Here is a 26,250-nt window from a genome sequence, read left to right on the forward strand (position 1 = left end):
AAGATGCGATCCGGACCATTTTTCCAGCAGATCCCACTGAAAAGTTCTTGCGTGAAAACTGCCGAATGGAATCGCTTCGTAAGAAGCCACCATTTTTCCCAGGACCCTTGTGCAATGATGCACTGACACTTTTCCTGGTTTTAGGAGGTTCCTGACTAGCTCGGATAACTCCCTGCCTTTCTTCTCCGGGAGAAACACCCTTTTCTGGACTATGTCCAGAATCATCCCTAGGAACAGCCGATGTGTCGTCGGAAACAACTGCGGTTTTGGAATATTTAGAATCCACCCGTGCTGTCGTAGAACTACTTGAGATAGTGCTACTCCGACCTCCAACTGTTCTCTGGACCTTGCTCTTATCAGGAGGTCGTCCATTTTCTTTGAAGAAGAATCATCATTTCGGCCATTACCTTGGTAAAGACCCGGGGTGCCGTGGACAATCCAAACGGCAGCGTCTGAAACTGATAGTGACAGTTCTGTACCACGAACCTGAGGTACCCTTGGTGAGAAGGGCAAATTGGGACATGGAGGTAAGTATCCCTGATGTCCCGGGACACCCTATAGTCCCCTTCTTCCTGGTTCGCTATCACTGCTCTGAGTGACTCCATCTTGATTTGAACCTTTGTAAGTGTTCAAATATTTCAGATTTAGAATAGGTCTCACCGAGCCTTCTGGCTTCAGTACCACAACATAGTGTGGAATAATACCCCTTTCCTTGTTGTAGGAGGGGTACTTTGATTATCACCTGCTGGGAATACAGCTTGTGAATTGTTTCCAATACTGCCTCCCTGTCGGAGGGAGACGTTGGTAAAGCAGACTTCAGGAACCTGCGAGGGGGAAACGTCTCGACTTTCCAATCTGTACCCCTGGGATCCTACTTGTAGGATCCAGGGGTCCTGTACGGCCCCAGCGTCATGCTGAGAAACTTGGCAGAAGCGGTGGAGGCATCTGTTCCTGGGAATGGGCTGCCTGCTGCAGTCTTCTTCCCTTTCCTCTATCCCTGGGCAGATATGACTCTTATGGGGACGAAAGGACTGAGGCTGAAAAGACGGTGTCTTTTTCTGCAGAGATGTGACTTAGGGTAAAAACGGTGGATTTTCCAGCAGTTGCCGTGGCCACCAGGTCCGATGGACCGACCCCAAATAACTCCTCCCCTTTATACGGCAATACTTCTTTGTGCCGTTTGGAATCTGCATCACCTGACCACTGTCGTGTCCATAAACATCTTCTGGCAGATATGGACATCGCACTTACTCTTGATGCCAGAGTGCAAATATCCCTCTGTGCATCTCGTATATATAGAAATGCATCCTTTAAATGCTCTATAGTCAATAAAATACTGTCCCTGTCAAGGGTATCAATATTTTTAGTCAGGGAATCCGACCAAGCCACCCCAGCTCTGCACATCCAGGCTGAGGCGATCGCTGGTCGCAGTATAACACCAGTATGTGTGTATATACTTCTTAGGATATTTTCCAGCCTCCTATCAGTTGGCTCCTTGAGGACGGCCCTATCCGGAGACGGTACCGCCACTTGTTTTGATAAGCGTGTGAGCGCCTTATCCACCCTAAGGGGTGTTTCCCAACGCGCCCTAACTTCTGGCGGGTAAGGGTATACCGCCAATAATTTTCTATCGGGGGAAACCCACGCATTATCACACACTTCATTTAATTTATCTGATTCAGGAAAAACTACAGGTAGTTTTTTCACACCCCACATAATACCCTCTTTTGTGGTACTTGTAGTATCAGAAATATGTAACACCTCCTTCATTGCCCTTAACAAGTAACGTGTGGCCCTAAAGGAAAATACGTTTGTTTCTGCACCGTCGACACTGAAATCAGTGTCCGTGTCTGTGTCTGTGTCGACCGACTGAGGTAAATGGGCGTTTTAAAGCCCCTGACGGTGTTTGAGACGCCTGGACAGGTACTATTTTTTTGCCGGCCGTCTCTGTTGACATTATCACGTAATTCCTTGAATAAGCCATCCATTCCGGTGTCGACTCCCTAGAGAGTGACATCACCATTACAGGCAATTGCTCCGCCTCCTCACCAACATCGTCCTCATACATGTCGACACACACGTACCGACACACAGCACACACACAGGGAATGCTCTGATAGAGGACAGGACTTTTACTCTAAGCAGCTCTTTAGGAGAGCCACCTAGATTGCACCCTTCTCGGCCGGGCACAAAAATCTAACTGAGGCTTGGAGGAGGGTCATGGGTGGAGGAGCCAGTGCACACCACCTGATCCTAAAGCTTTTACTTTTGTGCCCTGTCTCCTGCGGAGCCGCTAATCCCCATGGTCCTGACGGAGTCCCCAGCATCCACTTAGGACGTCAGAGAAAAGTAGTTGCCATATGCTATAGATGTTAGGCGCCGGGGTCCGCTCGTCGGTGCGGCCCGGCGCCTAGCAACCAGGGACGCCGTGCGCGTACAGCCGCCGGCTCCCTGGCAACGCTAGACGCCGGGCGCACGGAGCCGCTCTGACCTTAGCAACGGGGACGCCACGTTCAGCCGCGTTCCCCGTTGCTGGGTCTGTCCTGATTACCTCATGGTGTGCTGGCCGTGCAGCATGCAAGCTGCACGGCATTTCAGTTGATTACCCTGTCTGGATTTTGATTGGAGGGTTCCTGAATAAAGGCACCCTCAGGACTCCTTACAGACGCCGGTGATAGCTTCCTGTTTGCCTGTGTCTGCTACAGAGAGTTTCCAGTCCTGCTCAATCCGGTTGTTCCTGTCCTCAGAGATCCTGTACTCGGAAGTTTTGTCATCTGTTCCTGGAGTCTGACCGAGCACCTTTAACATCTTGTGGTGTTCGTGAGTCGCGGCTCAGCCGTGTGTTGCGGCTTGTCCGCTTACTGTTTATTATTTAGTTTACTTGTGTTCTGGAGCTTTTGCGGAGGATTCCGCTCCCACAGATCCACTCTGGTATCCAGCGGTGCTGGATAGGAGTAACGGATCAGGGGATCTTTGGTTGTCCTTTTCCCTGGCGGCTAGTCCGCACATACCTTTGGTTTAAGTTAGTTAGCTTGTAACCCCTGGCCTGGTTGCTTAGTCAGAGGGCCCCTTGTTATCACCCTGTCTCGGACTTCCCCTTGTCTCCCTTTAAGACCTGCGGGGGCATCGGGGTTGGGCAGACATAATCCGCCCTTCGAACGCGGCTGCCATGGGCTCAAGCAACCATAGTCTCGCAGGGGATTTCTGATAACACGGGCGAGACAACGGAGTTAGGGTGCCAGGGGTTACTAGGCTCTCCTGCTCCCACAACCAGCTTATTTTCCCTGTACTCAGACCTCTGCCATAAGATCTCCTCCGGTCTGGAGTACAGGAATCATAACATTATCACCGGCCAGACAAAAGAAAAAATTTTAATTAACAGGAGTTAATTTTTTCACTTATTCAGTTGGGAGATTTTGTCGGCCTCATGAATCCCGCCGGTATTGGGCCAAATCCTGGCCAGCTTCTAGTTAGTCAGATTCAAGAACTTACTCAGATGGTTCAGGATCTGTCCCTCCGGGTGAGGTCACAGGAAGATCTGTTACGGACTTCCCCGAGGGTCATCCCTGAACCAAAAATGCATCTGCCTGGCCGTTTTTCTGGGGATAGAAAACAGTTTTTTAATTTTAAAGAGTCTTGTAAACTTTATTTTCGTTTAAGACCAGTCTCCTCAGGTACGGAGGCTCAGCGGGTTGGAATTATTATTTCTCTGCTTCAGGGGGATCCTCAGACCTGGGCTTTTAGTTTAAAGACAGACGATCCGGCCTTATCGTCTGTAGACGCCTTTTTAAAATCTTTAGGGCTATTGTATGACGACCCTGATAGAGAGGCGTCCGCTGAGAGTCAGTTGCGTGCTCTTAGACAGGGTAGGAATCCCGCAGAGAATTATTGTACGGAGTTTCGCCGTTGGTCGAACGACTGTGGATGGAATGACCCAGCTCTGCGCAGTCAGTTTCGCCTCGGCTTATCTGAATCTATAAAAGACAGTCTCCTTCAGTATCCCGCTCCTGAGACTCTCGATAAACTCATGGAGCTCTCTATTAAGATAGATCGTCGGCTCAGAGAGCGGAGGGCTGAAAAAGGGGCATCTGTCGGGTCTACTCCTTGTGTGCTTTCCATTCCTGTAGACATGGAGGAGCCTATGCAGATAGGTCTCTCCAAACTGTCTCCTGAAGAAAGAACCAGGAGGCAAAATTCTGGTCTTTGTTTATACTGTGGAGGTAAGGGACATTTCGCCCGTAGTTGTCCGAACAAATCGGGAAACTTCCTGACCAAGTGAATTGTGAGGGGGTTCACTTTGGTCTGCAGCTCATCTCCTCAAATAACTCACTGTTAGTTCCTGCTAAAGTTTCCTTTGGCAGCCTCTGTTCCTCGGTCTCTGCTTTTGTGGACAGTGGAGCTGCAGGGAACTTTATGGATTTAACATGGGCCAAGGCCTTAGGTATTCCTCAGTTAACCTTGGGTAGGTGTGTCACCATGCATGGTTTAGATGGGAGTCCCTTGTCCAATGGGGTTATTTCTCTAGGTACACCTCCTGTTTTACTCTCGGTGGGAGCCCTGCATTCTGAAAAGATTGAGTTTTTCCTTACTCATTGTCCAGCAGTTCCTGTGGTTCTGGGTCACCCTTGGCTGGCCTTTCATAATCCCATCATTGATTGGCAGTCGGGGGAGATCTTACAATGGGGTACCATCTGTAATAAAGAATGTATTACGCTTCCTATCCGAGTAGCTGCCGCCGTTCCTGCACCCATTCCTGAGGAATATCAGGATTTTGTTGACGTGTTTTCCAAGGGCAATGCGGATATTCTGCCTCCCCATAGGCCTTACGATTGTGCCATTGAGCTAATTCCTGGTGCCACGTTGCCTAAAGGAAGGTTATATGCATTGTCTGGTCCTGAAACTGTGGCCATGAATGAGTATGTGAAAGAAAGCCTTGGGAAAGGTTTTATCAGGCCATCTAAATCCCCTTTAAGTGCAGGTTTCTTCTTCATAGAGAAGAAGGATGGTTCACTCAGACCCTGCATTGACTTTAGAGCTTTGAATAAAATCTCAGTAAAGAATACTTACCCTCTGCCGCTGATCTCTGTCCTCTTTGATCAGCTACGTTCGGCTGTGATTTTTTCTAAGATTGACCTTAGAGGAGCATATAACCTCATCAGAATCAAGTCAGGGGATGAGTGGAAAACGGCATTCAGTACTCAATCAGGCCACTATGAGTATCTGGTTATGCCATTCGGCCTGTCAAACGCTCCGGCAGTTTTCCAGGATCTCATTAATGATGTGCTCCGTGAATTTCTTGGAAGATTCGTTGTAGTCTACTTAGACGATATTTTGATATATTCTGACTCTGTAGAACAACATGTTACCCAGGTGCGTCAGGTGCTAAAGAAATTACGTGAAAATCACCTATATGCCAAACTGGAGAAGTGTGAATTTCATGTCACGGAGGTATCCTTTTTAGGGTACATTATTTCCCCTCGGGGATTCCGTATGGAACCAAAGAAGCTCCAAGCCATCCTTAGTTGGGCGCAACCCACCAACTTAAAAGCAATTCAGCGCTTTTTAGGGTTTGCGAACTACTATAGAAGATTTATTCACTCTTTCTCTGACCTAGTTGCTCCCATTGTGGCACTTACTAAGAAGGGAGCAGATCCTACCAATTGGTCATGTGAAGCTGAGTTATCTTTTCAGGCCTTGAAACAAGCATTTGTCTCAGCCCCTGTCCTTAGACATCCCAACCCAGAATTGCCTTTCATTGTTGAGGTTGATGCCTCGGAGGTTGGAGTTGGGGCTATCCTTTCTCAGAAGGATCCAGATTCCCTTGAATTACATCCTTGTGCCTTTATGTCCAGGAAATTCTCATCTGCAGAATCCAACTACGATGTTGGTAACCGGGAATTGCTGGCTATTAAATGGGCTTTCGAGGAGTGGAGGCATTGGCTTGAAGGAGCGACCCATACCATTTCAGTTTTGACTGATCACAAAAATCTTCAATACATTGAATCTGCTAAACGACTGAATGCCCGGCAGGCTCGTTGGGCTTTATTTTTTACTCGTTTCAAATTCATTATCACCTTCAGGCCAGGTTCCAAGAATACTAAGGCAGATGCCCTGTCACGCAGTTTTCTTCCAGTTCAAGACAATAGTCCTGTTACTCCCATACTTCCGTCTTCAGTCATTCGGGCAGGCCTCACACAGGATGTATTTACCCAGTTAAAGCTGCTTCAACATCAAGCTCCTGGAAATACTCCTGCTGGTCGTCTTTTTGTCCCTGAGTTTTTGAGAGCTACTGTTTTGGCGGAGTTTCATGATAGCAAGGTTGCCGGGCATCCGGGAATCGCTAAGACTTTGGAATTAGTCTCCCGCTCAGTATGGTGGCCTGGTCTTTCCAAAGACATTAAAGAGTTTGTTTTTTCTTGTCAGGTCTGTGCACAGCATAAAGTTCCCCGTTCTTTGCCTATAGGTCAACTTATGCCCTTGAATGTTCCCCTTAGGCCATGGTCGCATATCTCCATGGATTTTGTGGTGGACCTCCCTCTGTCAGCCGGATGCCGAGTCATATGGGTGGTAGTGGACCGTTTTAGCAAAATGGCCCATTTCATTGCTCTTCCCCGATTGCCATCTGCCCAGGGATTGGCAGTTTTGTTCCTCCGCCATGTTTTCAGACTCCATGGCTTACCCACTGATATTGTTTCTGATAGGGGTCCACAATTCATTGCACAATTTTGGAAGTCTTTTTGTGCTTCGTTAAAGATGAAATTATCTTTAACGTCCGGTTATCATCCCCAATCCAATGGGCAGACTGAGCGAGTTAACCAATCTCTAAAACAATATTTGCGTTTGTACTCGGCCAAACTCCAAAATGACTGGTCTGAGTTTCTTCCTTTGGCGGAGTTTGCTTATAATAATGCCTGTCATTCCTCCACCAATGTGTCTCCATTTTTTGCAGTTTTTGGTTTTCACCCCAGAGCTAATTCATTTTTTCAACATTCCTCTGTCTCCTCTCTGGCCCTGACCTCTCATCTTAAACTTATTTGGAAAAAAGTGCACTTGGCTCTCAGAAAAGCAGCATTCCGGGAAAAAAGATTTTCTGACAGGCTCCGGCGGCCGTGCACTTTTAAAGTAGGAGACAGGGTGTGGTTGTCGACTCGCAACATTAAACTTCGACAAACCTCAGCCAGATTGGGTCCTAGATTTATTGGACCATTTCTCATGATCAAAAAAGTCAATCCAGTTGCTTTCCGGTTACGTTTACCAAAAACTTTACGGATCGGAAATACCTTCCATTGCTCATTACTGAAACCATATGTTTCGTCCAGTAGATTTCCTCGTAAAATATCTCAGGGGAGATCACCAATAAATGTACAGGGTCAGCAGGAGTTCTTGGTGGAGAAGGTTCTCGATTCCAAGTTGTCCCGGGGTCGGCTTTATTTTTTGGTACATTGGAGAGGTTATGGGCCAGAGGAAAGGTCTTGGGTCCTGGATGAGGATCTTCATGCCCCGAGGCTCAAAAGGGCATTTTTTCGAGAATTTCCTCAGAAACCCGGCTTTAGGGGTTCCTTGACCCCTCCTCAAGGGGGGGGTACTGTTAGGCGCCGGGGTCCGCTCGTCGGTGCGGCCCGGCGCCTAGCAACCAGGGACGCCGTGCGCGTACAGCCGCCGGCTCCCTGGCAACGCTAGACGCCGGGCGCACGGAGCCGCTCTGACCTTAGCAACGGGGACGCCACGTTCAGCCGCGTTCCCCGTTGCTGGGTCTGTCCTGATTACCTCATGGTGTGCTGGCCGTGCAGCATGCAAGCTGCACGGCATTTCAGTTGATTACCCTGTCTGGATTTTGATTGGAGGGTTCCTGAATAAAGGCACCCTCAGGACTCCTTACAGACGCCGGTGATAGCTTCCTGTTTGCCTGTGTCTGCTACAGAGAGTTTCCAGTCCTGCTCAATCCGGTTGTTCCTGTCCTCAGAGATCCTGTACTCGGAAGTTTTGTCATCTGTTCCTGGAGTCTGACCGAGCACCTTTAACATCTTGTGGTGTTCGTGAGTCGCGGCTCAGCCGTGTGTTGCGGCTTGTCCGCTTACTGTTTATTATTTAGTTTACTTGTGTTCTGGAGCTTTTGCGGAGGATTCCGCTCCCACAGATCCACTCTGGTATCCAGCGGTGCTGGATAGGAGTAACGGATCAGGGGATCTTTGGTTGTCCTTTTCCCTGGCGGCTAGTCCGCACATACCTTTGGTTTAAGTTAGTTAGCTTGTAACCCCTGGCCTGGTTGCTTAGTCAGAGGGCCCCTTGTTATCACCCTGTCTCGGACTTCCCCTTGTCTCCCTTTAAGACCTGCGGGGGCATCGGGGTTGGGCAGACATAATCCGCCCTTCGAACGCGGCTGCCATGGGCTCAAGCAACCATAGTCTCGCAGGGGATTTCTGATAACACGGGCGAGACAACGGAGTTAGGGTGCCAGGGGTTACTAGGCTCTCCTGCTCCCACAACCAGCTTATTTTCCCTGTACTCAGACCTCTGCCATAAGATCTCCTCCGGTCTGGAGTACAGGAATCATAACAATAGACCATCAATGATTTAGAATCATCGATGGTCAATGGCCATTGTAAGAAATGCCCAATTTTATATCGAAATGAGCATGATTGAAATTGTATTATTCGCATTGGGTGACTTATCAATGTACAGTATATTGTATTGTAGAAAATGTATTAGGCTGCCCACTGGTTGAAACCTTATTACTCTGCTGGGATAAAGCTTGTTTACCGTATAGACAGAGGTGTCAGATACCCTTTGATGCAGGAAACCAGAGTTTGCTTGGAGAATGCATTTAAGTGCCTGGGGGAATCCCTCAGAGATGCTTTGGCCAGCAGGGTGTGACTTGCCCTTCCTAGGACCCGATTGTAAAGGCCAGTACAAGCTGATTAGAAAATCATGCCCAGAGCTTCAAACAAACAATTAAAAGATAGGGCCATCCGCCCTTGCTAGTATAGCTAAGAGACCCCACAGTGCAAGCTGAGACTCACTACACTTTGGCTGTGGGAGGGCTAAACTACTCCCAAGGGAGGTGAGCAAGAGGGGGCCTGCAGTGGGTTTTAAATATGAGAAACTCTGGCTGCAAATGGTTATTGTCGTGAGGTGGCATTCAGTGAGAGATTGGAGCCTATAATGTTCAGGATATGCAGAGAGACCTCACTCATCCAGTATTCAACTATACAGGTGATCTGAGCATTGGCCCTTTTTCTTCCCTTGTTTATTTCTTGAAATTGTAATTACTGATGTGACTATTTAAACTATTAGATTCTTGTAAGCTTTCTTTTTTCTGGAACAATAAGCTTTGAAGTTTTGACTTGGATTAAAAATCTTAATCATAGTTCTAGAATTTCTGTTTTCACACCCAAAGCCTTGAGAGACTGATGTTACCTAATTTTTTACATACGAATAATTGTATGTGTGGGTGGGAGCAGAAGCTCATCCTGGGCGTGGTCCCTCAAAGTCGCTTAGCCTGACTGGCGCAGCAACCGGTACTTCTGTTGGTGGCAGTTACCACATTGTCACGGGCAGCATTCTCAGATTGGCGTATCTGGAGAATCACCGCGCCGGAATTATGACAGCCATCTCTAGATTGGCAGAGCCAGATTAAGAGGGGGCACAGGGGACAAGTTACCCCAACCTCCCACCCACTGCCTTTAATCAATGCAGCTGCACTGCTAAACTGGAAGAGAAGAGGCAGCCAGAGATCCAAAAAGGGGGCAGGGCTAAACAGAACTGTACTGTACACAGTGCCAGGCCAGCCAGCAGCTTGGGAGAGAGGAGGAGAAGCGAGCAGCAGCACAGCCTAAATAGTGAGTGTGACACAGGGAGTGGGCACTGTATGTGTATGCTATATATGTGTGTATGAATGTGTGCGTGTGTGACTGTATGTGAATAGGTATTTGACTAAATATCTGTATGTGTGCGTGTGTGTATGTGTACAGTATGTATATATGTGTGACTATATATGTATGTATACAGTTGTGTGACTGTGACTATATGTACAGTATGTATGTGAGTGAATGTATGCGTGCGTGTATGTGTTTAGGTGTGTGACAGTATGTATGTTTTAATGTATGGGTTATTATTTTCCTTTTTTCTTCATCTATAACCCAAATAAATGAGAAATGAAAATAAAAAGTATGAAAATGCCAAGCTACCCCTTCATAAAAAGCTTTGCAGCAACTGCCAGTCCTTTTGTCCTTATGGAGTTTTATATATGTCTATATACATATACATTTTATATATATATATATATATATATATATATATATATAGCACCTGTTGCTATAGTAAATAACACTAGAGATCAGTTTTCTCGCTTACCAATAAAGTGTCTGCACCCCCAATGATAGGATTGGCACCCACTTTCACACAGCGACAGTGCCACAGCCACTCTCAGAGCACTGACTGGCGATGTGGCCATTTATCACAGCAGTGACAGCCAGTCTGCGTGGGCTCAGTGTACTACACACACTCTGGCCATGCAGGCTGGTGGAGTAGGGGTGTGGGCATGGGGGCATGTGAGGAGCAACTGCAACACTGCAGACCTGCTGTCTCTGACATTTAGTGAACGCAGAAGCTGTAAACTGTGTTATGGATGTCTCTGACAGCCATACCCTAGTAAATGAAAACTGCAACTGTGGTCCTGAAAGGCTTCATACTGCACTTCACAGCACTCTGAGACCAAGTGCAGGCTGCTGTGTTTATAACCACACAGGGAACTGCTCTCTCAAGTGAGGTGAGCACAACAAAAGTGGCTATAGATATTTATTCCCTGGTTGTTTATTGATGTTACATCCTCCTTCATGGACAATTTCTTATAAGAAGCACTCAGGGCTATGGTTGTTTTTATTCCCTATCCTCACTACAGTAAGGGAGCACCATATTTATTACTTGCAGATAGTTGCTCCAAGCTTTAGCAACAGCTTTTAGAACCTTATAACTCCTATTTTAGGAAGACATTTGCAATTATTATTAGGACAAAGAAATCTGCTTATAAGTCTCTTATTTCTAAACCTGCGACCATTTTTATATTTAAAGTGGTTGAAGATTATGAGATACATTGTTATATGTCCTTGGAAAACAACCAGCGCAATGAGAACTCTGTGTTTATTAATATCATCTCGCTCTATTATATGTTATGAGATTAATGTGATTGCATCTGATTTTGAAGGATTCATTGATGGTTTAATGTTTAAATATTGGTCATTTGTGCAATAAAATGTATTAAAACTGACCTCTAGTGGTAATTACTATATCTGCAATCTATTTTTTCACTGCAAAATATGTGTGCACTTTATAAGTTAAATGTTATTGCTGTTATTATTATTATTATTATTAATAATAATAATAATAAGTATTTAAAGCTGCAGATATATCTACCGATGGTGGTTGTTCATACAAACAGAAAGATGCATAGATATATATCTTAAAGATTTATCTGCTGTTCAATCTATCTGCAGCTATATATGCAGATGGGGGTTGTTCATACACACAGAAAGATGTACCAATATATATGCAAAGACGTCTTTCACAGACGTATTGCTTGTACACACCTGCAGATCAGCAAAAGATATATTGGCCGATCCACTGATTGGCCAATATATCTGCCAGTGTGTACCCAGCATAAAGGCAGGTACACACTAGGCGACGGGGAATTGCCGGCAATGGATGACGATATAGCGTTCAACGATATAGGCCCTCATTCCGAGTTGATCGGTCGCAAGGCGAATTTAGCAGAGTTACACACGCTAAGCCGCCGCCTACTGGGAGTGAATCTTAGCTTCTTAAAATTGCGACCGATGTATTCGCAATATTGCGATTACTAACTACTTAGCAGTTTCAGAGTAGCTCCAGACTTACTCTGCCTGTGCGATCAGTTCAGTGCTTGTCGTTCCTGGTTGACGTCACAAACACACCCAGCGTTCGCCCAGGCACTCCCACCGTTTCTCCGGCCACTCCTGCGTTTTTTCCGGAAACGGTAGCGTTTTCAGCCACACGCCCCTGAAACGCCGTGTTTCCGCCCAGTAACACCCATTTCCTGTCAATCACATTACGATCGCCGGAGCGAAGAAAAAGCCGTGAGTAAAAAAACTTTCTTCATAGTAAAGTTACTTGGCGCAGTCGCAGTGCGAACTTTGCGCATGCGTACTAAGCGGATTTTCACTGCGATGCGATGAAAAAGAACGAGCGAACAACTCGGAATGAGGGCCATAGTACGTACACACTGAACACTATCGTTCAACGATTACATTCAGTAACGTCACCGCCGGCATTCCCGGACATGCAGCTCAGACCGACATTGGCCCTCATACCGAGTTGTTCGCTCGCAAGCTGCTTTTAGCAGCTTTGCACACGCTAAGCCGCCGCCTACTGGGAGTGAATCTTAGCTTATCAAAATTGCGAACAAAAGATTAGCAAAATTGCGAATAGACACTTCTTAGCAGTTTCTAAGTAGCTCCACACTTACTCTGCAACTGCGATCAGTTCAGTCAGTTTCGTTCCTGGTTTGACGTCACAAACACTCCCAGCGTTCGGCCAGACACTCCTCCGTTTCTCCAGCCACTCCCGCGTTTTTCCCAGAAACTGTAGCGTTTTTTTAAACACACCCATAAAACGGCCAGTTTCCGCCCAGAAACACCCACTTCCTGTCAATCACATTACGATCACCAGAACGAAGAAAAAACCTCGTAATGCCGTGAGTAAAATTCCTAACTGCATAGCAAATTTACTTGGCGCAGTCGCACTGCGGACATTGCACATGCATCTTAGCGACTAATCGCTCCGTTGCGAGAAAAATACAACGAACGAACAACTCGGAATGACCCCCATTGACGGGTTGAGCTGCATGTCAGCTCAATATTGGTGATCGCTGAACGGCGTGCGGGAGCGCGCATCGTTCATCGGTCACCAATTTCACCCCCATACACACTGGATGATTTCAGCCTAAAAATAAACGATATTGACATTTATGTCGTTATCGTTAATTTTTAAGGCTGAAATAGCCTAGTGTGTACCCCCCTTAAGAGGGGATCCGGACTGAAAGTCGACAGTAACTAGGTCGACAATGTCTAGGTTGACCACTATTGGTCGACAGTAACTAGGTCGACAGGATGTCTAGGTCAACAGGGTCTTTAGGTCGACATGTTCTAGGTCGACAGGTCAAAAGGTCGACATTAGTTTTTCACAAATTTTTTCTTTTTTTTAACCTTTTCATACTTAACGATGCACGTGGACTACGATTGGAACGGTAATCTGTGCCGAGCGAAGTGGTAGCGGAGTGAAGGCACCATGCCCGAAGCATGGTGAGCGAAGCGAGCCATGCGAGGGGACGCGGTGCACTAATTGGGGTTCCCGGTCACACTACGAAGAAAACGACACCAAAATAACATTAAAAACTCATGTCGACCTTTTGACCTGTCGAACTAGAACATGTCAACCTAAAGACCCTGTCGACCTAGACACCCTGTCGACCTAGTTACTGTCGACCAATAGTGGTCGACCTAGACATTGTCGACCTAGTTACTGTCGACTTTCAATACCACATCCCCTTAAGAGACAGAAAAACAGAAGTTTATGTTTAATAAATAATGTTGATTCTTAAGTGGTGGCAGGTTGGAGTTTGGATGCCACATTAACATTTTTGTATAGTGTACCTCTGCAGATTTATCCACCTCTCTGCATACCTGGGTGCCTTTTTTAGTGGCAAGGTTGTATTCAGATTCCAGAGAGTAGACATGCACCTTGACTTGCCAAGGTACAGTATTATGAGCTGAATGTCCATGGGGCCATAATTGTAAGTAAAGCAAAAAAGCAAGCAACTAAACTAAACCATGCTGCACTGCAGGAGGGGTAGATGTAATGTGCAGGGAGATTTAGGTTTGGGTGGGGGTCTGTTTAAACTGAAATCTAAATTGCAGTGTAAATATAAAGATGTCTAACATTTGTGGACTACCCTGCACCAGGGGTTAAAGTGAGCCGGAACGGGGCGGAACTGCGTTCCATCAGTTCCACTTGGAGACGGAACGCAGTTCCGCCTCGTCCGGCTCACCTCACCCAATGTGTGTCGGCGCCGCAGGGATGCTGGGCGCCCGCTGAGATTGTGTTACCAGCGGCGCCCGGCTCTCCCTGCACAGCAGAAGCCAGTGGCAGGAGCTTACTACTGAGCTCCGGCTTCCGGCTCTGTCAGTGCGCGCTATGATTGAGACGTCATGACGTCTCTCTCATAGTGCTGGGGAGCCGGATGCCAGGAGGATCACAACGGTCGGACGCGGGAGCGGGGCTTGGTAAGTATGGTTTTTTTTTTTTTAAACATGTGTGACTAATACTGGGTGCATAACTACAGGGGGGCTAAACTACAAGGGGCAAACTTCAAGGGGGCTAAACTACTGGGGGCATTACTACTGGGGGCAAACTGCATGGGGTTAAACTACAGGGGCTAACTACTGGGGGCTAACTACAAGGGGGCAAGCTACTGGGGGCATTACTACTTGGGGCAAACTACTGGGGGCAAACTACATGGGGCTAAACTACAGGGGCGCATTACTACTGGGGGCATAACTACAGGGGCACATTACTACTGGGGGCATAACTACAGGGGCGCATTACTACTGGGGGCATAACTACAGGGGCATTACTACTGGGGGCATTACTACTGGGGGCAAACTACATGGGGCTAAACTACAGGGGCTAAACAACTGGGGGCATTACTACAGGCGACATTACTACTGGGGGAAATACCACACAGGGGCATTACCATTAAGGGCATTACTGATGGGGGCATTCCTAATGAGGGCATTGTAAAGGTGGCACTTCATAAGGGGCATCACTCCTGGGGACATAAGAGGCACTACTACTGGGGGCATTGCATAAGGGGCACCACTACTATGGGCTCTATATAAGGGGCACTACCACTGTGGGCACTACCAGTACAGTGGACATTGCATAAGGAGCACTACTACTGTGGGCAATGGAAAAGGGGCGCTACTGCTGTGGGCATTGTGTATTACGGGGTGCTACTACTGTTGGCATTATGTGTATTAGGGGGTGCGACTACTGTAGACATTATTACTATTGTGTGACCACGCCCCTTTCTTTTTGAGACCATGCCCCTTTTTTAGAGCGCGCACCGTTAATACCTTTATTGCATGGGCGCCGGGGGGAAGGGCGGGAGTTCCACCTCCTCTTTAGGAGCACTTTAAGCACTGCCCTGCACAGAAAAAATATAAATGTATATGCTCCTCTGGCATGGCAACATGGTTTGTTCAGCATGAAACGCTATTCAGAGAATTCGCAAATTGATCGATTATTGAACAACTGCGCCTGCATAGCGTTCGCATTGCGCATGTGCGAGGGGTAGTAGCAACAGAAAATGCATACAGATTGTAATCACAATGTAGCTGCTGTCTGACTGACAGGAAGCTGGCATTTCTTGGTGGAAACTTGCCATTTTCTGGGTGTGTCAGAAAAAAAGCAGGTGTACCCAGGCATTTTTGGGGAGGGTCTCTGACGTCAGTGGAGACCACTTCCAGGCCGTCTCAGTCGCAAATTAGTTGCAGCCTTAGACCGACTTAAATTTGCTCAGATGGCAAAAAATATTCGATGCTCCAGAAATTGCATATGCATCTGCAAATGGATAGCGATCTGCGATGCATTCACAAACTTGCATGGGGCATTTTTTCTACTGCAATTTCTCCCAATAACGATCCATGCTGAATTAGGCCCTAAGTTACTTACTTTTTTTTACTTTCAAACATGAATCAGGCCCATGGTGAAATGTAACTTAGGTCCGCAGTGCTTTTATACATTTCTCTATTATGGCAACCAGGAAATGTAAAGGAAACTGTTAAATATATAGGAATAACTGGCGTTCTGCCCTATCCAGGGGCAGATCCATAAAAAATGACAGGGAGGGCATCATGATAGGGGAAGGGAGGCAGTTAGTGGTGAAAGGTACAGATACTGGAAAAGGGGCATGGCCACAGTACAAGAGGCATGACCTCACAGCTTATGCCGCCCTTACGAGCCAGACATCTCATTTTCATCACACTGGGGGCATGGGATAAATACAATAAACAAGGCCATAGTGCCAAACAGTAGCAGTAGTGCCCCTTACACATAATGCCACATAGTAGTAGTGTCCCTTACACATAATGCCACATAGTAGTAGTGCCCCTTACACATAATTCCAGAGTAGTAGTAGTGCCCATTACACATAATGCCAGAGTAGTAGTTGTGCCCCTTACACATAATGCCAGAGTAGTAGTGGTGCCCATTACACATAATGCCAGAGTAGTAGTTGTGCCCCTTACACATAATGCCAGAGTAGTAGTTGTGCCTCTTACACATAAGGGCCCTCATTCCGAGTTGTTCGCTCGGTAATTTTCTTCGCATCGCAGCGATTTTCCGCTAATTGCGCATGCGCAATGTTCGCACTGCGACTGCGCCAAGTAAATTTGCTATGCAGTTAGGAATTTTACTCACGGCATTACAAGGTTTTTTCTTCGTTCTGGTGATCGTAATGTGATTGACAGGAAGTGGGTGTTTCTGGGCGGAAACTGGCCGTTTTATGGGAGTGTTTGAAAAAACGCTACCATTTCTGGGAAAAACGCGGGAGTGGCTGGAGAAATGGAGGAGTGTCTGGGCGAACGCTGGGTGTGTTTGTGACGTCAAACCAGGAACGACAAGCACTGAACTGATCGCACTGGCAGAGTAAGTCTCGAGCTACTCAGAAACTGCACAGAGATGTCTTTTCGCAATATTGCGAATCTTTCGTTCGCAATTTTGAGAAGCTAAGATACACTCCCAGTAGGCGGCGGCTTAGCGTGTGCAAAGCTGCTAAAAGCAGCTTGCGAGCGAACAACTCGGAATGACCACTAATGTCAGAATAGTAGTCGTGCCCCTTACACATAATACCAGAGTAGTAGTGGCCCTTACACATAATGCCACAGAGTAGTAGTGGCCCTTACACATAATGCCAGATTAGTAGTAGTGCCCCAACACAAACCAACATAGGTGGGCAAACTATTGTGACAAAAGCCCTCATTGCTTCACAGCATTTTATGCTTGACAAATCAAGGGTTGAGTTTCATTGCTGGTGCAATTAATCTGCACACATTGCACAGCAACATACAGTATATAGCAACTGAACATTATTGTTAAATACTCATCCCTATGCTGAAGTTACAAATTTCAAATATACGAACTGTCGAATGAACACACAACTAAGTTATTAAAAGTAGCTTAGTCATAAGAGTTTACTTTAAACCATGTCTAATAAAATGTAGTATTTATTAGTGATGAGAGAACATCCCTTAGAAATGTACAGAATGATGACATTAATTTTCAGGCCAGCAGAAACAAGAGCACAGATTGTCATGATGAATATCTGTGGTTACAGAGCTGAACTTTACACAGAGCTCCAGGACACAGTCTGTTTGACATATGAGTCTATAAGTAAGAAAGAAATGAATGTGGTCAACCAACTGGGTAATTAGAAAGACAGTTGAATATCTACTCAGACACAACATCATCGTGACCTGAGGCAACTGATTTTATAGTTTTTTCCTATTTTTATAAAAGATTACACATTGTTCTCTGACATGCATTCTATACATTCAGCTTCATACGGTGAAACTATAGCATCTTAGGTACTACTAAAGTAACAACTGTCAAGGGTTTTAATTTCAAAGGAATTAAGGAAGTTAAGAATTACTTTGTGTGTAAAATAAAAATCTTGCAGGAAAGCACCTTTTCTACAATCAATCTGACCCCTGAAATTAAACTGTAATTGGTCAGTTTCATTATTTCTGTTACTGTAAATTGCTCGCACAAACACAGAATATAACATGCAGCTTATTCTGACCAGGAGGAAATGTTGGCACATGCTTTAACTTCATATTGATCCCCAGTCTTACACAAAACAAAAGACTCCCATACCTTTTATAAGCTTTCCCCATCATGATGTCATAACCAACTCTCTGCTGACTGCCTGACCAGCAGTTAATTAAATTCGGATCCATACTAGAACTGCATGGGTTGGGTATGTGTGACTGGCGGTCAGCAGACTGCCAGTCACCATACTGATGCCAGGATCCCTGTTTCGAAATGTCCAGGGTGGTGAGGGCACTGAAGGAATGAAGTCGGAATACCCCCTGGAGAAAGGTACGCACATCTGATCTGAGCAATTTGTTTCTGGAACCAGACTGACAAGGCCAAAACTTGAAATTTAAGAGCAGCTAGGTGAAGGCCAAGCTCTAATTCCGCTTGAAGAAAGGGCAGGATCCCTGATATTCAAAAGGGTGTAGTACTGCTTACCGACGCCGGGATCCCGGCAGCATACCGACGCCGGGATCCCGGCGGGGAGGGGCGAGTGCAGCAAGCCCCTTGCGGGCTTGCTGTGCTCGCCACGCTGCGGGCTCGGTGGCGACCTGCGGTCGCCACGGGTTCTATTCCCACTCTATGGGTGTCGTGGACACCCACGAGTGGAAATAGTCCCTGTTGGTCGGCATGCCGACCGTCGGGATAGTGACCCGTCGGGCTGGTGGAGGAGGTCATGTGACTGTCGGTCAGCTGACCGGCGGTCACATGAATACCACCCATTCAAAACACTAGAGGATCATATCTTTGCTGAGCACACCAGTGGAAGGAATGCCATATGCGGTTTACGCACCCAGAGCATTGTCTGAATCTGAGAATGGGAGAATCCCTTGGACCTTAAGATGAATGACTCAAGAGCCATGCCATCAGAGACAGTCGAGCTAGGTCCATGTGCAGGCAAGGACCTTGAGACAGGAGGTCCGTTCTTGGAGACAGGTGGAATGGCATGTCTATGGATAGACTGTGTAGATCTGAGAACCAATGGTGCCTGGGCCAGGCTGGGGTTATTGGGATCATGTTTCCACCTTCCAGCTTGAATTTGTGAAGCACCCCGGAGAGGAGAGACATCGGAGGGAAGAGGTATGCTAGACAGAATTGCCATTTGACTGTCAATGCATCCACAAAGGGTGCGAATGGATCCCATGTCCTGAACCCGTACACGGGTACTTTGTAGTTGTGTCTGGAGGTCCACTTCTGGAAGGCCCCATTTGTCCTCCAGAAACCAAAAAACACTTCCGGATGTAGAGACCACTACATGGAGTAAACACCTTGGCGTCTGAGGAAGACTGCTTCCCAGTTGAGGACTCCCGAGATTAAGACTGCGGAGATGGCATTCTGCCCAGGTGAGAATCTGTGTCACTTCGGCCATTGCCGAGAGACTACGAGTGTCTCCCTAGTGATTAATATAAGCCACTGCAGTGGCGTTGTTTGACTGGGCTTGTACAGGAAGTCCGTGAAGAATGATTTGAACCAGGGTGTGTATACAGCTCAAAGTTCAAGGACGTTGATAGACAGGCCCCTATCGGCAGGGGTCCAACGTCCCTGAAAGGAGTGACTTCCGCTTACGGCTCCCCAACCATGGAGACTGATGTCCATGGTGATCAGCACCCAGTTCGGAATCCAGAATGTACAGCATTTGTCCAGATTGCGGGTCTGTAACCACCACAAGAAGGAATTCAGAACTTCCAATGTGAGAATCATCTTTTGGAATTTTAGCTGAAAGGGGAGCCCTGTTCCCGTTTAGGATCAGGCGTTGTAGAGGCCTGGAGTGAAACTGAGTGTATTCCACCATGTCAAAGGTGGATACCAGTGAACACAGGACCAGCATTGCGGAGTAAATGAACACCCTGCGACTATGGAGCAAGTTGTGTATCCACAGGAGAAATGTTGCTATCTTGTCCGGCAGAAAGAATATTCTCTGTACCTGGGAATCCAAAAGAGCTCCTAGATGCAGTATCCTCTGAGTGGATTAGAGAGGACTTTTTACAGTTTCCAGCCAACCGTGACTCTGTAGTAAGGCTATGGCAATCTGAAGCTGTTGGCTGAGGATTTCTGGAGAGTAAGCCAGTTTCAGAAAGTCATCTAGATAAGGGAGTATTCTGATCAAATGGTGATGCAGCTGAGCTGCCATGATTTTGGTAAATACACATGGGGCCGTAGACAGGCCAAAGGGTAGAGCTCAAAACTGGAAATGTTGCTGCAAGACAGGTACTGCTGATGAGAGGGCACTATAGGTATTTGTAGGTAAGCATCCTGTATATACAGGGAAACCATATAATCCTCTGGATGCATAGCCAGTACTATAAGTCAGAGGGTTTCCATGTGAAACCTAGGCACTTTGAGATATTTGTTCAGGCACTTGAGATTGAGGATGGGCCAATGACATCCATTGGGTTTCTGGGCCAGAAAAAGTGTGTAATAGAAGCCCTTGCCCTGTTGAGAGCTTTTTGCCTGCTGCTGGTCTGGGACCTACTACACCCTAAAGGTGGCATTGTCCCAATGAGATATAAAAGAGAAAAAACAGGATTTTGATACCTACTGGTAAATCCTTTTCTCCTAGTCCGTAGAGGATGCTGGGGTCCACTTCATGACCATGGGGTATAGACGGTTCCGCAGGTGCCATGGGCACTTTTAAGACTTTTCAATGGGTGTGAACTGGCTCCTCCCTCTATGCCCCTCCTCCAGACCTCAGTTATAGGAACTTTGCCCAGGGAGACGGACATTTCGAGGAAAGGATTTACTTTAAACTAGTGGTGAGATACATACCAGCTCACACCTCAACCATGCCGCACAACATGGCATTCAACAGAACACACGCCAACAGGCATGAATCAATTACAGCAACATGCTGAAACTAATATAACACAACTTGTGTATCTAATAACAAAAAACTGCAGGTAAAGTACGCACTGGGATGGGCGCCCAGCATCCTCTACGGACTAGGAGAAAAGGATTTACCGGTAGGTATCAAAATCCTGTTTTCTCATACATCCTAGAGGATGCTGGGGTCCACTTCATGACCATGGGGTTTATACCAAAGCTCCAGTACGGGCAGGAGAGTGCGGATGACCCTGCAGCACCGATTGACCGAACTTGAAGTCTTCATCGGCCAAGGTGTCAAACTTGTAGAATTTTGCAAATGTGTTTGAGCCCGACCAAATAGCTGCTCGGCAAAGTTGCAATACCGAGACCCCCCGGGCAGCCGCCCAGGATGAGCCCACCTTCCTAGTGGAATGGGCCTTCACCGACGTCGGAAACCGCAATCCAGCCGTAGTATGAGCGTGCTAAATCGTACCTCTGATCCAACGCGCAATAGTCTGCTTGGAAGCAGGACACCCAATCTTGTTCGGAGCATACAGGACAAACAAAGATTCTGTTTTCCGTACTCGAGCTGTTCTAGCGACGTAAATCTTCAAAGCCCTAACCACATCTAGAGACTTTGACTCAGTGAACGCAGGGCCGGTGCAAGGCTTCTCGGCACCCTAGGCAAAACTTCTGCCTGCTGCCCCCCCCTCCCCCCTCACACTACACACACCCACCTGCCCCTCGGGTAAAAGTGTGGCAGTGGCTTCTTAGAAGTTCCACAGCTGTCAAAAAGAAATCGTCCCCTAAAAAAATATGTAAAAAAAGACACGCTTACTGACACAGATTCCCCTGACACATACACACTTACTGACACAGATACACTACCACCACTTACTGACACAGACATCACTTGTTGGCACATACATACTTACTGACAGACACCCGCTAACTGATATAGACACTAGTTACTGGCAGATACCTCTCACTGACACAGATGCCCCTTACTGACAAATACCCCTGACACAGACACCAGCTATTGGCACATACAGTACATACCCAGACAGTGGCGGAACTAGCGAGCAGTGGGCCCATGTGCAACAAAATGGCTTGGGCCCCCCCCCCTGCTCAGGGAAGTGGATACCTAGCAACAGTGCCGAAACTAGACATTTTAGCACTGTGTGCAAGAAACGGCATTGGAGCCCCACACCTGCATGCAAAACAGGGGCAAAAATACATAGTGGCGTGGCTTCGTGGGGAAGGGGTGTGGCCACAAAATAATACCAATTCATAAAACGGTGCACAGTAGTCTCCATTATTCAAATTACGCCGCACAGTAGCACCACTACACCAGGTAGAGACCCCTTTACACCTTACGGTGGACAGATTCCTCTTTTTACACATTACAGAAAACAGCGTCCCCTTTTTACACATTACGGCAGACAGCGTCCCCCTTTTTTACACATAACGACAGACAGCGTGCCCTTTTTACACAGAGCAGCAGACAGCATGCCCTTTTTACACATAACGGCAGACAGCGTGCCCTTGTTACACATAGCGGCAGACAGCGAACACTTTTTACAAATAACGGCAGACAGCGTGCCCTTGTTAAACATAGCGGCAGACAGCGTGCCCTTGTTAAACATAGCGGCAGACAGCGTACACTTTTTTCACATAACGGCAGACAGCGTGTCCTTGTTAAACATAGCGGCAGACAGCATACACTTTTTTCACATAACGGCAGACAGCGTGTCCTTGTTAAACATAGCGGCAGACAGCGTACACTTTTTACACATAACGGCAGACAGCGTGCCCTTTTTACACATAATGGCAGACAGCGTCCCCTTTTTACACATTACGGCAGACAGCGTGCCCTTGTTACACATTACGGCAGACAGCGTGCCCTTGTTACACATTACGGCAGACAGCGTGCCCTTGTTACACATTACGGCAGACAGCGTGCCCTTGTTACACATTACGGCAGACAGCGTGCCCTTGTTACACATTACGGCAGACAGCATCCCCCTTTTTACACATTACGGCAGGCAGATTCCCCCTTTTTACACATTGCGGCAGGCAGATTCCCCCTTTTTACACATTGCGGCAAGCAGATTCCCCGTTTTTACACATAGCGGCAGACAGATTCCCCGTTTTTACACATTGCGGCAGGCAGATTCCCCGTTTTTACACATTGCGGCAGGGAGATTCCCCATTTTTACACATTGCGGCAGGGAGATTCCCCGTTTTTACACATTGCGGCGGACAGATTCCCCGTTTTTACACATTGCGGCAGATTCCCCATTTTTACACATTGCGGCAGGCAGATTCCCCCTTTTTACACATTGCGGCACACAGTCCCCCTTTTTTGAAGAAAGAAAAGAAAGAAAGAAAGAAAGAAAGAAAGAAAGAAAGAAAGAAAGACAGAAAGAAAGAAAGAAAGAAAGAAAGAAAGAAGAATTATACTTACCCTCTCCGCTGGCTCAGGCTCCTCGGTGCAGCGTCAGACGATTCCCGGGCAGGAGACAAGGAGGAGGAGGGAGGTGGAGGAGGAAGCCGCAGCAGCGCTGTTATTGGTGGAGGCGCTGCTGCCCCTCTGCTTCACTATAGGCTGTTCTCGGAAGACAGCCTATAGTGAAGCAGAGGGGCAGCAGCAGCAGCGCCTCCACCAGTAACAAAGCGCTGCTGCGGCTCCCTCCTCTGCCTCCCTCCTTCCCCCGTACTGCTGCTTCCCTCCTCTCCGGGCGGCTGTGCGCTGCGGGCAGCGGTTGCCCGCAGCGCACAGCGGCATGTAATGAGTCAGTTTGACTCATTACATGCTGTGGGCCCCTGGACAGAGGCGGGTCCCAGTGCAACGCACTGCTTGCACTGGCGGTAGTTCCGCCTCTGTACCCAGACATACCTTACTGACACAAAAATGTACTGACACAGATACTGACATATATCCCTTACTGACACACACTACTTAGTGATATACAGTATACCCCTTACTGACACCACTTACTGGCATGTACTGTAAATGGACATCCCTTGCTGACAAAGATACAACTTACTGACACACACTACACAGACACCACTTACCGACACAAACGCTTACTGCCATACACACTACTAACTTACACACACACACACACACACTACTTATTGACACACACCACTTACTAACACAAGCACACACACCACTTACTGACACAAATGCACATAGCAGACACCACTTACTGACACACACAAACTATGCAGACACTACTTCTTGTATCACCTTTGATGTTTTTAAGCTAGTCACAACGGCGGGTAACATTCCGGAGCAGGAGACCAATTGCGGGGGGGGGGGGGGGGAGGAACTGGTAACGATGCTGGAGGGGGGGGGGGGGGGGGGTGCGGGTAACACGCGGTAGCCGGGGGGGGGGGGGGGGTCTGGCAACAAGATGAAGATGCAGGAGGGGGGAGGCAGTGGGTGGTATTCGGGAGCGGGAGACCAATTGCGGGGGGGGGGGAGAGCTGGTAACGATGCTGGAGGGGAGGGGGTGGTGCGGGGGGCAGCGTGTAACATGCGGTAGCCAAGAGGGGGGGGGGAAGCTGGTGACAAGGTGAAGATGCAGGAGGGGGGAGGCAGCGGGCAACATTCGGGAGCTGGAGACCCATTGCGGAAGGGGGGGGGGGAGAGCTGTGACGATGCTGGAGGAGGGAAGTACTGGGTAACATGCGGTAGCCGGGGGGGAAGATGTAGGAAAGGGGAGGCAGCGGGTGATATTGGGGAGCGGGAAACCAATTGCGGGGGGGGGGGGGGGGGGGAGAGCTGGTAACGATGCTGGAGGGGGAGGGCAGCGGGTAACATGCGGTAGCCAGGAGGGGGGGAGCTGGTAACATTCAGCAGCGGGAGGCCAAATGTGGGGGTGGGGGAGGCAGCGGGTAACATGCGGTAGCCGGGAAGGGGGGGGGGGGGGCAACAAGACGAAGATGCAGGAGGGGGGGAGGCAGCGGGTAACATTCGGGAGCGGGAGACCAATTGCGGGGGGGGGGGGGAGGGGGAGATATGCGGGAGGGGAGCGAGTAACATTGAGGAGGCCAATCGCAGGGGGGGAGTGGGCAACATGACACGGGAGCCAATCACAGGGGGAGCTGCCAGCTGCTAATATGCGGGACTGGGATTGACACACTGAACACAGACTCGGTGGGCGCCCACAACATCTCTGGTTGCTCCTCGACTGATCTCTTAAAGAAGAGGAGGAGCTTGGCTTAACTGAGACGAGGCAGGGTGATAAAGAAAGCGTTCTATCTTTCAGTGTGCGGTGCCGCCCTCCAGTGGTCGCCGCCCATAGGCAGCTGCCTAAAGCTGCCTAGTGGTAGCGCCGGCCCTGAGTGAACGTGTCAGTAACTACTGGCACCACAATAGGTTGGTTTATGTGGAAAGATGAAACCACCTTTGGAAGAAAATGTTGACGAGTTCTCAACTCTGCCCTATCTTCATGGAAGATCAGGTAAGGGCTCTTGTGAGACAAGGCCCCCGACTCAGACACCCGCCGTGCGGATGCCAATGCCAAAAGCATCACCACTTTCCAAGTGAGAAACTTCAACTCTATCTCTTGTAGAAGCTCAAACCAATCCGATTGAAGGAACTGCAACACCACATTATGGTCCCATGGTGCCACTGGAGGCACAAACGGAGGCTGGATGTGCAGAACCCCTTTCACGAAGGTCTGAACCTCTGGAAGAGAGGCCAATTGTTTTTGGAAGAACGCTGACAAGGCTGAAATCTGGACCTTGATTGACCCCAATCTGAGGCCCGCCTCCACACCAGCCTGCAGAAAATGGAGAAAACGTCCCAACTTAAACTCTTCCGTAGGAGCCTTCTTGAATTCACACCAAGACACATATTTTCTCCAAATACTGTGGTAATGTTTCGACGTTACTCCTTTCCTGGCCTGAATAAGAGTGGGGATGACTTCCTTGGGAATACCCTTACAGGCTAGGATCCGGCGCTCAACAGCCATGCCATCAAATGTAGCCGCGGTAATTCTTGATACACGCACGGCCCCTGCTGCAGCATGTCCTCGCGAAGAGGAAGAGGCCAAGGATCTTCTATGAGCAACTCCTGAAGATCTGGGTACCAAGCCCTCCTTGGCCAGTCTGGGGCAATGAAGATTGCTCGAACTCTTGTTCTCCTTATGATCCTGAGCACTTTTGGGATCAGCGGAAGTGGAGGGAAGACATACACCGACCGGAACACCCACTGGGCCACTAGCGCATCCACTGCTATTGCTTGAGGGTCTCTCGACCTGGAACAATATTTCTGAAGCTTCTTGTTGAGACGAGATGCCATCATGTCTACTTGAGGAACTCCCCAAAGACTTGTCACCTCTGCGAAGACTTCTTGGTGGAGGCCCCACTCTCCTGGATGGAGATCGTGTCTGCTGAGGAAGTCTGCTTCCCAGTTGTCTACTCCCGGAATGAAAATTGCAGACAGAGCCTTTACATGTTTTTCTGCCCAGAGGAGGATCTTTGTCACCTCTGCCATTGCCGCTCTGCTTTTCATTCCGCCCTGCC

Source organism: Pseudophryne corroboree, chromosome 5 (genome assembly GCF_028390025.1).
Source record: "Pseudophryne corroboree isolate aPseCor3 chromosome 5, aPseCor3.hap2, whole genome shotgun sequence".
NCBI lineage: Eukaryota > Metazoa > Chordata > Amphibia > Anura > Myobatrachidae > Pseudophryne > Pseudophryne corroboree.